This window comes from Onychomys torridus, chromosome 11, assembly GCF_903995425.1.
Source record: "Onychomys torridus chromosome 11, mOncTor1.1, whole genome shotgun sequence".
NCBI lineage: Eukaryota > Metazoa > Chordata > Mammalia > Rodentia > Cricetidae > Onychomys > Onychomys torridus.
In genome coordinates, this window is record NC_050453.1 from 3503100 (window position 1) to 3517376 (window position 14277).

The 14277-nt window shown below is 51.2% G+C and overlaps 1 protein-coding gene across 4 annotated transcripts in view; it reads left to right on the forward strand.

The window, feature by feature from the left end:
* Traf5 (TNF receptor associated factor 5) overlaps positions 1-14277 on the forward strand; it is a 42878-nt gene that overhangs the window by 1321 nt on the left and 27280 nt on the right. The gene's annotated exons all lie outside the window — the stretch shown is intronic.

The following is a 14277-nucleotide window of genomic DNA, read 5'->3' on the forward strand; positions in this document are numbered from 1 at the left end:
GGGAGAAAAACTGTCCCTTTCAAACATAGTTGCTCATCACTCATGTCACTTGTCCCCCTTGGTCCCCCACGACACCCGGTGAGTCAGGGCAGCTTTCCACATCCCCCAGATGGTGAGGGGGAAGCACCATGTGTCAACAGCCCCTGAGCTCTGGGCCAGGCGTGGGACTCGGAGGTTTCTGCTCCAGCTTTCTCAGAGAGCCACATCTGCCTACCTCCTCTTTAGTCTGAGGGATCAGAAGAGGACCCAGATTCCCATAAATACCTGGAGCATCTGTTCCCAGCAATGTGGGCATCATCCTACTGGAGACTTCTCCTGCTGTGTGAACAAACCTACTCCATCCAGGCAGCCAAGCGCCTGGGGCAGGACCTGGGTCTGATTTTGTCTAGCCTGGAATCTGGCATTGGTTAGCCTAAAAGACGTTGGCTGAGTTGCACTCAATTTATTTGGGGTGTGTCTCCCAGCTACTGAGGACAGGTGTTAGTGAGACCTTGATTAGACCCCGGGAATCAGACTAACATTTCGGGTTATTAATAGTCTTTCACATCAGACTAGCTTCGCTCTCCCAGTGAGAAGGGAGAGGCAGGTGCTTTTCCTCCACTCCACCTGATTGCAAGCTGGAACTCAGACGTGATAAGAAAAATCTCACAGCAATAGGAGTGTGTGGGCAGGACCCAACTCAACGCCTATGTTCTTGCCATTATATGTTGACTAGAAGAAGCCAAGATTCTCTGGATGGGGGATGGGAGAATCAGCCAGATGTTAGCCTCACAACTGCAGTTTTAAAGACTTAACAAACAAATGACAGGGACACAGTACAGATACAGTCTCTAAGTGCTTTCTCAGCCCCGGTGGTAGCTTTTCTAAGATTCTTCTGGGCAGGAGCTGGTGCCCCTACAGAGCTGTGGGAGGGGTGGGATGTCTACAGCACCGTTAGGGACAGGGAGAGGTGAATCATTCTATGGGACAGACAAGGAAGAACGGGGCCAGCATTTGTGTTGCTGTGCTAAGAAAACAGTGCTTGAGGAATTCCTATGCTGGGCCTCTGGCAAGCCCTGTCTCAGGAAGAAGTGGAATGGCAGACCCCGAGATAAAAGGGAAAACACTCGTTATCCTGACAGGGGCTCTAGTCCCAGGCACATTTGCACGTTAGTGTGGCAGGCAGCTGGCTGTGGTGTGCACCTGTGTCGTTGTGCCCTCTGCAGTACACTCAGATGTGTGCATCCATGACAGCCCAGAGGGCAACGCTCATTTCGGCAGCCTGTGCGAAGTTAGTTTCCCTCCTCGCCGATTCAAAACACCTCTGGAATCTCCCCACAGCCTTTTCTTCCCTCAAGGCCAAGTGGCACTCCTCCCAACCCAGCCGGAAACCTCCACCTCCATGAAGAACCCACTGTCTGTCTTCTTCCTGAGGCAGGCTCCCTCTGCTGCCCTCCCCTTCTCCCCTGCTCCTGGTCCAAGCCTTCTACACTCTGCTGTTGACCTGAAGGCTCTGTGTTTCCAGTTTCTCTTCTCCTGAGTTCACTGGAAGCCTATGGAAAGAGACGTCTGCACTTTTGGCTTCAGCCTCCCTGGGCTCCCTGCACCTGCTGTGCAGTTCAGAGGCTCCTGAGGTCTGCTGATAATCCTCTGTCGCCAGCAGGCGCCTTGCAGCTGTCTGCCAGCCTGTCCGTCAGCCATCTCCTTGGAGCCAGCTGTGACCCCACTGGGGTTCCCTAATTTGGCCTTATTCCTCCCGTCCTCTTGCTTTGGAGGTGCCAATGTGGCTATATCTGGAAATCAGTTTTCTGTCCCTAGGCTCCTCTCTTGGAGTTTTCTCAATCTGAGGCTTAAACCTCCACGCTTAAGGAAAGACACTTGATTTCTGTAGTATTAGTCACCTTGATTCAATGTGGTGCTTCCAGAGCTCCCTAACACTCATCTCAAGCTGCTTCTTCCTCCCAGTTCTCCCGCTGTTTCAAGGTCCACTGCTGTCTCCCTGTTCTAGTCAGGTCCCTGACCAGGCTCGACCCGCTTTCCTGGGTAGCCTGAAGTATATGTTTACTCTCTTCAGTCCCCAGGTGTGTCTGTATTCTGGTTTTCTTTCCACCATGCTGCAGATTGTCTCTGTAGGCCTTACTGGTTCACACACATTGCTTTCGGTATGTCAGAGTGGGACAGTGTGGGTTGCGTAATCTGGCAGGCTGGATTCAAATCTGGATTGCTTTCTTTTATTTTTGAGACAAAATGTCACTACATAGCTCAGGCTTCCCTTGAACTCACTGTGTAGCCCAGACTGGCCTGGAACTTGGCAGCAGCCTTCCTGCCTCGGCCTCCCCAATGCTGGCATTGTGGGTATTTGGTGTCTCAGCATAAGATGCAGTCAAATCTGGAGTTTTGACCTTCTGGGTGTGGTCAAGGCAATTTGCCCGAGTCTCACAAGCATCTCATTCCCACTGGCTTGAAGAGGTGGTGATGTCCCCCACCTGGGGCTCTGGACAGGTAAGATGAGCCAATATCCTTACCAAACCCGGTGTATGAGAGCTCAGGAAGGCTGTGTGTTAACAGGGTTAGAGTTGTGAGATCTCTCTCTGGATCTGGGGAAGGCATGCCTGGCCTAAAGCAGACACAGGCTAACAGATGTGCTAGCGTAGACCAGAAATTATGTCATCCTATGCTGTCCCTTCTTAGTCTAGGCCAGAGACCTCAGGGGCAGGGTGAGTAGGTTGGGACAAGACACAGTGGAGATTAGCTAGAATGAGTCCCAGGCAGCTTCAGAGGCAGAGGCTTGGGGGCTAGGATTCTAGGTCCTGGAAAGACCCAAAGCAGACTGCCACTTTAAGGAAGAGTAGTGTTTGGTAGAAGGTCAACACAGGGACCCAGCCGAGGGAAAAAAAGCAGACCAGAGAAGCGAACCAGAGACTTCAGGTCACCAGGAGCAGGCAGTGATGGGATGGGGCTGGCTTGTAGTCACCAGCCAGGGCTTCCTCCTGCGTGGCTTAGAACTGGAGGAGGATGGTTGGTAAATGGGACCAGGCTAAGCAGATACTGCAGAGGGTCTTCTGCCTTCTGTGGAAGACGCTGGGAACACAGCTTGGGTACAGCCTAGGAACATTTGTCCTGTCTCCTAAGTCGGCATAAATCAAAGACAAAAGAAACAGAGCCGTGCTGGGGAGGTGGCAGCTAAGAGCACTTGTAGTTGAAGTCTTCTCCAGACCTGCCCAGCCCCATGGACCCCACGGCCACTTATAAAATCATCACTCAGAAGTTTATTAATTATAACTGCATGGCCATGGCTCAAGCCTTTCACTAGCTAGCTCTTATATCTTAAATTAGCCCATAACTATTAATCTATGTATTGCCACATGCTCTGTGGCTTTACCTGCGTCCCATTACATATTGCTCCTTGGGCAGCTCGCTGGTGTCTTCCTCAGCCTTCTTCCTGTCTCTCCTTTTGAATTTCCTGCCTGCCTCTAAGCTGACCTGCCATAGGCCAAACGGCTTTATTTATCAACCAATCAGAGCAACACATATTTATTTGCAGTGTACAGAAAGACATTCCCCCATCAAGCACTGGCTGCTCTTGTAGAGGAACTGGGTTCAGTTCCCAGCACCCACATGGCAGTTCACAGTGGTCTGTAACTCTGGTTCCAAAGGATCTGATGCCCTCTTCTGGACTCCAAAGGCACTTGTGTGTATGTGGTGCACACACATGCATGCAGGCAAAACACTCACACACATAAGAGTGAGTATTTTTGTAAAAGAAGCAGAACAAAATGACATGACTACAAAATCAGATAGCGAGGTGTGTTGAGCTGGCTTCTTTGCTGGAGAAGGGGATGAGTATTTTCCTAGAAGTAACTCTGGAGAAAGCAACCCAGGGCAGTGCCGTCTGCTCCTTTTTGGATGCACTGACTTCGGAGTGTCTGAGGTCTGCAGTCATGCAGGTGGGTCTCTCAGGGAGGATATGTGGGTTGAGAGGAGAGGCATGGACCTCACATCATGGTACACCATCTTCCATGCCAGCTCAGTTGGTTACTACTCAGTATTTTAAAGTACCCGTGTTAAGTCTGAACAGTCAGGGAGGGGTTAACTGTGCCACAAGCTGCCTCAAGGACAGATAAGGGAAGACCAGATGACCAGTGGCACTAGTGAGGTCACAAGGGGCCTGAAAAGAGAAGTTTGGGGGTGGCAAGAATGTATGTCCTTCTTGGGAAGCTGAGGTTGTGTGGAGTGAGGAGATGTGGGCTAGTGGGGACAAGGCACAGGGATTCCAGGGACGTCTGAGAGTATGGAGCTTTGTCTCTGCTCAGTCCTGTGAGAGACAGCACTGAATGCTGGGGGATGGAGCTGGCTGATGTCGAGAGTTCGTGTAGAGCAGTTGAGCATGCACAAGAAGCAACCACAGACGCTGCCCAGGAGTCCAGGGCAGGCGTTTGCCAACTGGGGAGCTTGGCTGAATTCCGAGGTTACCTCTGCAGCCACTGTGAGAGGGCCAGGGCAGATCGTGGCCCCCATGCAGGGAGGCACAGGTGTGGTGGCAGGAAGTAGAGGCTGTTCTGGTCTGATGACTTCTGTGTTTTCTGTGCAGAAGGAAGTGAAGTTTCCCGGGGAGGCTGGAGGGAGTGGTCAAGGTTTGTAGAGAAAAGTTTGAAATAGAGATTTGAAAACTCGAAGGGCTGAAATCAAAAGGCTAGCCTCATACTATTGTCACAGTGAAATTTTGTGAAAGGGACCCTGGTCCGTGGGATTTTAGACCTAGCACTTTGTGTAGTGGTTGCCTTAGGTTGCGGGACCTAGATGCCCTATGGACATCAGGTGACCTGGACTGATGCCTGTCTGTGTACATCCTTCTCAGCCCTTTACCCAGGCACCTAGTGTTCTGAGGCTGGAGCCTCCTCTGTGGTTCCTCCCTGTGAGTGGGGAACATTGTTCAGACTTCAGTGTCCACCTGCAGCCCACCCCAGGCCAGCCATGCTCTACCCGTAAGATGTCAAGGCTTACAGATAGCTGGCATAAAGAGTGTTAGTCCCTGAACGGTGTGCTCAGAGGCAGCGAGGCTCCTGCTGGCTATGAATTGTTCATCTCAGTCATTACTTACTGAGCACCTATGGTGTGTGAGGCTCCAAGGCCTGGAGCTCAGTAAGCAGAAGAAACACCCTGCCCCTCGCCCACCCCCATGGTGCTCTGGTAGGGAAGTCAGAGAGCAGAGGCAGGAACATCTGCTAGAAGGCAGCCAGTGCTGTGGAGAAAACTGCAGCAGGATGGGGTGCAGCAGGATGGGGTGCTGGGCTTCTGTGTGGGCTGCTGAGGTAGGCTTGAAGCAAAGGAGCAGGAGTGCATGGTGTAGAGCAGCGAGCAGAGGCAGCTCTGCTGTCAAAACACACAGAAGGCTGTTGTGGCTGGAGTGGGTGGGGAAGAGGAAATGAGAACGGAGTGAGGGTCACAGCAGGGCAGCCTTGACTGCTAAGGACAGCGGGTCCCACCCTGAGTGTCGAGGACCCTGGGAGCTGATCAGCGACAGCCAACTCTGTCCTTTTTTTTTAGATTATAATACTTCATTTCTCACTTTCCTTTTATCCCTCCAAACCCTCCTATATATGCCTCCTTGCTCTCTTTCAAATCCCTGTCCTCTTTTTCATTATTGTTTTACATGCATATATGTATATGTAAAGACATGTATACTCCTGAATGTAACCTGCCCAGCTCCCACTCACAGCATTTGATAGTTTCCTATAGTCCACTGTGGCACGTCTATTGTTATCTTTGTTCCACTCACATCTGGGTAGTCATGCCGGAGAAACTTGTGGATGTGGTTTCTGAGGGAATCCAGTCTCCCAGCAAACCCTGACCCCTGGCTCTTACAGTCTTCCTGCCTCCTCTTCCGCATTGGTGTTCCCTGAGCCTTAGCTGCCGGAGTGTTTCCTAGATATATCCACTATCCACTCGGACTGGTCTCTACCCACCTCCAGTCTTTAAAAGAGTCATTATAACCACAGGGCTGTGAAGGCGTAAGGCCACCTCAGAGGCCAGCCCTGAGACCAGTTTCACCAGTGGAGAGTTGGCTGTGGCTTGGGTGAGGGTGGGCCCACTGAAAGTGGTTCTGGGGAGGCCAGCTAGGGACAGAAGAGCAACAGGATTTGGTGTTTCGAGACAGCAAGGAGCCAAGGATAAGGCCCAAGTTTGGAGCCCAAGCCACAGGGTAGGGGGTGAAGGTGGCAGCGTTTGACTAGGGTAAAGACTCACAGGAGCAGGTTGGAGTGGGCCCTGGGTGTCAGGTCTGTGACACTTGCCAATGGGAAGGAGTACACTGGGGAACTGAAGTGAGGCTGGGGTTCAGAGGGGGGTGGGGCTCAAGTTGCAGACAGGATCAGAACAAGCAGAGGTTGAGGCAGGAAGATGGCAAATGAAAGCATGCCTGGGCTCCAGAGTATTAGTTCAAGGCTAACCTGGGCAACTTAGTGAGACACCATCTCAAGATGTAAAAATAAAAAGGGGGGGGGTCAGGCCTCAGTGATAGAGCACTTACGTATATATGGTCTTAGATTCAATCACATGTGAGTGTGCACACACATCCTTTCACTTAGCTCCAGGCTATATGTATAAGATGTAATGAAACCTAAATGAGTTTTTAGATTTAAACTTGGATTCCATTTCCAAGTTATTTTGTTATGTATACACAAATGCTTCAAAACTTCAAAATTTTAAAAATAAATTAAAATTCAAAATCCAAAAGCACTATTATCCGCACATTTTGGATCAAGGAAGAGCAATCTGTGTTCAGGGACTGGAGAGATGGCTCAGTGGTAGAAACGCTTGCTGCTCTTGCAGAGGACTTCGGTTCACTTCCCAGCACCCACATGGAGAAATATAGCTGTCCATAATCCTAGTTCCAGGGTGCCCAGCACCCTCTTCTGAACTCTGTGGGCACTGCACACATACCGTGTATTTACTTACACACATGCAGACAAAACACTCATACACATAAAAACAAATCTCTTTAAAAAATAAATAAACCTTGCCCACTTACAGCTGTATGATTTGAGGCTAGTTATTTTGTTACACGGTAGAAGCCCTAAGTAGGAGGCTACATGTGAAAGCACAAGCTGCAACAGATGAAGAATCAGGCTATAGGGGGGGGAAAGCTGGCTCAGTAGTTAAAGGAGCACTGGCTGCTCTTCCAGAGGACCCCAGTGTGCATCCTACCACCCACATGAAGGCTAGTAACTGGCTGTAATTCCAATTTCAGGGGACTGGATGTCCTCTCCTGGCCTCTGTGAGCATTGCATGCCTGTTGAGCACAGACATACATGCAGACAAAACACCATTCACATGAAATAAAAATAAATAATTTTTTAAAAAAGAATCAAGCTATAAGTCCCATAGAATTACCTTCACGGGTACTGCTTCAGTCAGGACAGTCCCTCTGGATACAGTTTCTGTCTCTTTTTTTCTTTATTGCGTTATTTAATATATAGCCTGGTTGGCCTCGGTCTCCAAGGTGCTGGTCTGTGCCATCACCCTTGGCCACTCTGTTGATACTTTTGCCTGATGTTTATTTGTGAAGTCAGTGGCTAGCTCATCTCATGAATCTTTCCAAAACTGACTGGTTCCATTAAGGGAGGAAAACGTCACCCCAAATCCATTCTGCCTGCTTTTCTTACATTGCCTCATTGGGCTTCCTGCTGCTCCCCTCTCCTGTGGCTCTGATCCATCCTGATAGTGGTCAACACTGAGTATCTAAGGGATGCGGTGCTGGAGCCGACCCTGGAATGCCCACCATATGGGCTAGACATCTGGGATGTGCCTGGGTAGTAGACCTCATAAGCCTCTGCCCCGCTCCGTGAGATTGTGAGTGCCACCTTTGGTCCATCTGTTTTCTCCATAGGCCTCAGTCACTGTTGGCCTCCCTGCCAGTTAGAAGGGGTCTCCCTATCTGCCTCTCATAAAAAATGGACCCATGTTTCAGCTCATATCTGTGGCCAGTCTCCAGCTTTGCGATGGATATGTATTACTGAGCTTGGACTGAGGCATCAGTGAAAAGGTGGAGCTGGAACATGACCTTTTAGCAGCTAAAAGCCACTAGTTGTCATACCAAGGCTTCTCATTATCAAAGGACTCCTTCCAAAATACCCAGGGGCTACCTCATACCTTGGATAATACTGAATCTATGTTTACTATGTTTTTCCTACTTATATAACTGAGTTTAATTTATAAATTAATCACAGTAAGAGATGAGCAACTAATGATAAACAAAATGGAACAATATACTATAATAAACTGCCAGTGTCATTACTTATTCATGTGTGATAATGAATGATGACGCTCCGAGAGGTCATAGAAGTTGATTTGATAACAAGACAACTTCTAGATGACTAATGGGAGGGTAGTGTATACAGCCTAGATATGCTGGAGAAAGAGAAAGTCTACCTGGCAGTGGTGGCGCATGCCTTTAGTGCCAGCACTTGGGAGACAAAGGCAGGCAAATATCTATGAGTATGAGGCCAGCCTGGTCTACAGAGCAAGTTCTAGGATATCCAGGGAAACCCTGTCTCAGAAACCCACCCCCCAAAAAGAGAAAGTCCATATCACAAGCAAGATAGGGTAGGAAGGCACAAGATTTCAACACGCCACCAAGAAATGGTGTGTGCAGCTTTAAACTCATGAATTACTTATTTCTGGAACTTTCCTCTTAATAGTTTGAGACATTGATCTCAGGTAACAGAAACCACAGCCTCTGTACTCACTGCCATGTGTGTTCTGGAGCCTGACTAGGGTGATTTCAGTCTCTGCTTCCTTCAGAACACCTCCAGACCATGGAAGGTGGACCGGGAGCCCAATCCTCACTTAAAAATGCTTCAGATTTCTAAGCTAAATCTAGCATGTTTGTTGTTGAGTGTGTATAGTTCTATGTCCACATGGTCACTGGAATGTCACGTTCCATGTGTGTGTGTTTGTGTGTGTATGTGTGCCCCGTGTATCTGTCTGTGTGAACAACTGGGATGGCCAGAAAGGGAGAGAGGGAAAAGAACTGTAAATCTGTGCTGTCAGCTGCCCATTTGATGGAGCAGGGTGCCTACATACCTTTAGAAGTAGTCTGACTTCAGAGGAGGGAGCCTTTCTAATGAGAACCAGGAGTTGTGGCTAAGACCAAGGGCAGAGAACCAGCCCTGTCTGGGGAACCCTGCAGGAAGTGGGGTGCTGAGCAGGAGGAGGAACCTCTAAAGATGTGGTCAGCCTTGGAGGAGAACCTAAGAGTTCAGTGTCCCCAAGGGCAGGAGGACTGAAGAGGGATATGCCACAGACCACCAGTTCAAAGGGCAGGAGGGCTATGATATACTCACCCCCAGATGACTCAGCCCCACACCCCAGTTTATTCAAGAGCAGAATACAGATGCACTCAGGAGGGTAGGGAAGACCTCAGAAGGGTGGTGGGGCATTTGGTAAGGTACACAGATCTACTGGTACCTTTGGGAAGGTGTGATTCTGTCAGACGATGCCCTGGAGCTCCAGGGATGAGACCGAGTCTAGAAAACTTGGCTGGAGGATGCTCCTGGGCTGAGGGTAGCCTTCGGACGGGGCCCAAGGAATGGGAATTGGGGCTGACTCAGCTTTTTGTTCCCCTGTCTATCTGTAGAGATGGGGTGGTTTGCACATGCAAACCATCCTACCCGACCGCGGGGTAGGATGGCCCAAGATCGCTGACTTCTAAACATCGCACTGAGTAAGGGGGCAGGAAAATGTGTGGAGAAGACAAAACAGAAATGAAAACTGGCAACAAGTGGGTGGGGAGATGGCTCAGCTGGTGACATGCTTGCTGGCCTACTCATTAGTGAACTCCAGTCCAATGAGAGACCCTGCTTCAGAAAGCAAGGGACAGCTCCTGAGGAATGACACCTGAGGGTGACTTCTGGACTGCACGTGCATGCACACGTGTGGGTACAGGTGTACCTGGAGCTGGGGAGTGGAAAAGGGTGGGCTGTGTGGCTGGGGTAGGGGTAGGGTGAGGCCAGCCTGAGGGCGGGGCACACCTGCACACACACACACCCCCCAGCTCTGGGTAGGAGAACAGCTTATTGAAAGAGGCCAGGTGAGGAGAGCAGCCCTTGAGCTCATCTGGGGAAGCAGCGGGTACCAGACGAAAAGCTCACACGCACACCAGGACCTAGAGAAGCCCGAGAATTGCACATGTACCACTCTCAAGTGTGTGCTAGCCAGCAGGGAGCTGTGCCTCCCAGAAGCTACAGCTGTGGCCTGAGCCTCCCCAGAATTCCAGGCTTGGGAATTTGACTGTGATGGAGCCATACCCACCATCACATTCCCTCTGGGTGCAAGGGGAGAAGACACAGCAAGACAACATGCTTCAGGGCAGACAGGTGGTGAGGAAGTGAGGCATGAGGAGGTGGGAGGCATGGCACGTTTGCTGGGACTTGCGCAGTATCTTCGGGAAAAGAAGCTAGGCCATCTTCCTAGGGCCCCAGACATCTCCAGACATCTCTCCTTTCACTCTACCTTTTCTCATTTCCTTGGATGCCAGCACCTCTACCCAGGTGTGGGGGTTAAATCCCCAAAGCCAACCTTGGTTTCTCTGGGGACCCTCAAGCCCCACATCACACGGGCTTGCCCCGTCTCCCTACCCCCTGGGTGGAATCTGCTTCCTGACACTTGCTGCTGCTGACCCTCAGCCACCCTCTGTTCAGCATCTGGAAAGGTCTTTTTAGAACCAGAGCAGCCCATGCAGGGCTAGCACTCTGCTGGCAGAACAAGCCAGAGCGCTGCTCTGGTCCACCTGGCTCAGCAGCTCTGACTCCTGCCCCTCCCACCACCCTCCTCCACCACACTCGGGCGGGCGGGCAGGCGGGCGGGTGGGCAGCATCACCTCCCTTCTGTTTCTCTGACAGGGTGTACCCTCTAGCAATGGCTCTCACAGCTCCTCCTTATTTTCTTCAAAGAGCTTATCACATTCTGTAATTGCCAACTTCCTTTACTCCTGTATCCCCACCCACCCCACCACAGCTGGACCGTATATCCTGTTCTAGTTTTGTTTTTTTAATTTTTTTTTCATTTTTTAAAGATTTATTTATTTAATGTATATGAGTGTTTTGCTCAAATGTATGTCTGTGCCTGCAGAGGTCAGAAGAGGGCATTAGATCTTCTGGAACTGAAGTTATGGATGTTTGTGAGCCACCACATGGGTGTTGGGATTCAAACCTAGCTCTTCAACCAGACCTGTCCTGGACTGTCTTCATGGCCATGAATCTAGTAGCCCCTCTGCACGTGACCTTACGTTGGGCCCCTATGTCCTTATTTACCAAATGTTGATTGAGTGCTCTCAACCAGGCACTGCTGGCTCCTCAGGAGAGTAATGAGGAATGGCTGTCCCCTGGGATGTTTGTAGAAAGTGGGGACCACACAGAGTGGCACTGTGGAGGAGGTCCAGAGCTTTGGAGCCAAGCAGGCGTTTGAGAGAAAGCTTTGCTGTGGCTTTTCCTGGAGACTTAAAAATATCCCTGGTTGGCACTAGCTGACTTGGTGGTGGGGGACTGTTCCCCAAGGCTTCCCTCCCAACTAGGGGACTGAGGCAGCAGTACCTCAGGACGTATGTGGATCAGTGGCTCCAGAGATGTCCTTCAACCCTGCACCTACATCTTGTTGCTGTCTGCTAAGCTGCTGGAAATGAGGAAGTGGATTTGGCAGTCAGAGAGAAGTCACATTTCTCTGAGGAACTGAAGCCCCGCCCTCCTGGCTCTCCTTCTTCCTCCCCAACACTGGCCTGTCTCATCCCATCTGTAACCTCAGAAATGCTTCCCAAATGAGGGAGGGCTCTGCCTTGGCTCAGCAGGGCTGTCCTGCACTGCTGAGTGCCACTATAGCAGTGTCTTCCCATAATTCCCAGCTGGCCATCCTCCACATACAACAAGCCTAACAAGGTCAAAACCAGAGACAAGGTGTGAAAGTCCTGGTTGTGGCATCCGCACAGGCTCCCCTACTACACACTAGCATCTCGGTGACTTTTCAAGCTGCTTCTGACAATGAGTTCAGTTACGTAGACATCGGGTACACAGGTGACAGAAAACTTAGAAGCCAAATAGGAGCCCCAGAGCGAGGCTGCTGGGAAGTGACGCGGTTGACAGCAGAAGCCACGCCCTCTAGGGCTGAAGGCACAAGTGGTCAGTGGTCGGTGGTTCTGCCCATCATCATCTGGGACTGTGCTGAACTAGGCCGATGAGAACTGGCTGTGGAGAAGGGCCATCTGGCATTGGTGAGAACCACACAATGAGGTTACAGATGAGGTCACATCGAGGTGCTGCCCCATCATATTCTCACTTCATTCTCCTTCCAAGAAAGAGTCTATGGTGCCAACCCTCATGCCACCTTCTGGTTCAGACCCTAACTTAGCAAGAGTAGAGATGGATCACCCCACCTCATGGTACAGACCCCAGCATAGTGGGTACAGGATGGATCACCCCAGCTCAGGGTGCAGACCCCAGCATAGTGGGTACAGGATGGATCACCCCAGCTCAGGGTGCAGACCCCAGCATAGTGGGTACAGGATGGATCACCCCAGCTCAGGGTGCAGACCCCAGCATAGTGGGTACAGGATGGATCACCCCAGCTCAGGGTGCAGACCCCAGCATAGTGGGTACAGGATGGATCACCCCAGCTCAGGGTGCAGACCCCAGCAACAGCAAGTGTACAGGATGGATCACCCCAGCTCAGGATGCAGACCCCAGCATAGTGGGTACAGGATGGATCACCCCAGCTCAGGGTGCAGACCCCAGCATAGTGGGTACAGGATGGATCACCCCAGCTCAGGGTGCAGACCCCAGCAACAGCAAGTGTACAGGATGGATCACCCCAGCTCAGGGTGCAGACCCCAGCAACAGCAAGTGTACAGGATGGATCACCCCAGCTCAGGGTGCAGACCCCAGCAATAGCAAGTGTACAGGATGGATCACCCCAGCTCAGGGTGCAGACCCCAGCAACAGCAAGTGTACAGGATGGATCACCCCAGCTCAGGGTGCAGACCCCAGCAACAGCAAGTGTACAGGATGGATCACCCCAGCTCAGGGTGCAGACCCCAGCATAGTGGGTACAGGATGGATCACCCCAGCTCAGGGTGCAGACCCCAGCAACAGCAAGTGTACAGGATGGATCACCCCAGCTCAGGGTGCAGACCCCAGCAACAGCAAGTGTACAGGATGGATCACCCCAGCTCAGGGTGCAGACCCCAGCAATAGCAAGTGTACAGGATGGATCACCCCAGCTCAGGGTGCAGACCCCAGCAACAGCAAGTGTACAGGATGGATCACCCCAGCTCAGGGTGCAGACCCCAGCAACAGCAAGTGTACAGGATGGATCACCCCAGCTCAGGGTGCAGACCCCAGCATAGTGGGTACAGGATGGATCACCCCAGCTCAGGGTGCAGACCCCAGCAACAGCAAGTGTACAGGATGGATCACCCCAGCTCAGGGTGCAGACCCCAGCAACAGCAAGTGTACAGGATAGATCACCCCAGCTCAGGGTGCAGACCCCAGCAACAGCAAGTGTACAGGATGGATCACCCCAGCTCAGGGTGCAGACCCCAGCAACAGCAAGTGTACAGGATGGATCACCCCAGCTCAGGGTGCAGACCCCAGCAATAGCAAGTATACAGGACAGCTCTCGGCAAGCAGCAAACAACTGACCCATCGCTTTCATGTCACACTGGATATAGTTTATTATTAACCGATCTAGAACTTGTACGATGCCCTCTGGGAAATTCCTTTATGTTTTCCATCCATAACATGCCTCCTTCAGTCCAGCTGAGCTGCTTTCTTTGTGAGCTCAACAGAGGCGGTTCACAGACTTTTGCTAGGCCTCTTCCAGACTCCAATAATCCTTCATCAAAGTCTTTTGGTGGCACTTGCCACTGCGATATTATAACATCATTTTCTGTCAGAATCCTGCCCTTGTAGGGTCTCAAGGACAATTGGCTGTCACAGGCCTGTGCCGTCTGCAGACCTGTGCCTGTGTGGCAATCAGTGGACGGACTGCCTGCCACGGTGGGAGATGGACAGGCCTTACTCAGGGCTTCCAAGCTGGTGAGAAGTGGGGCAGAAGAGTCCAGTTGCTGGTCCTGAGCGTGTTTCTGAGTTTTGCTTCAAGGTCCTGAATCTCCCCAAGGAACCAGAGCTTGGAACCCACTTGGGCTTCTTAGAAACTATAACACAGTGTCTGAAAACATTCCCAAATTTGCCAGATACTTATGAATCCAAACAGGGTATTGGGACACTGGAGGTGGGTGGACAGACAAGC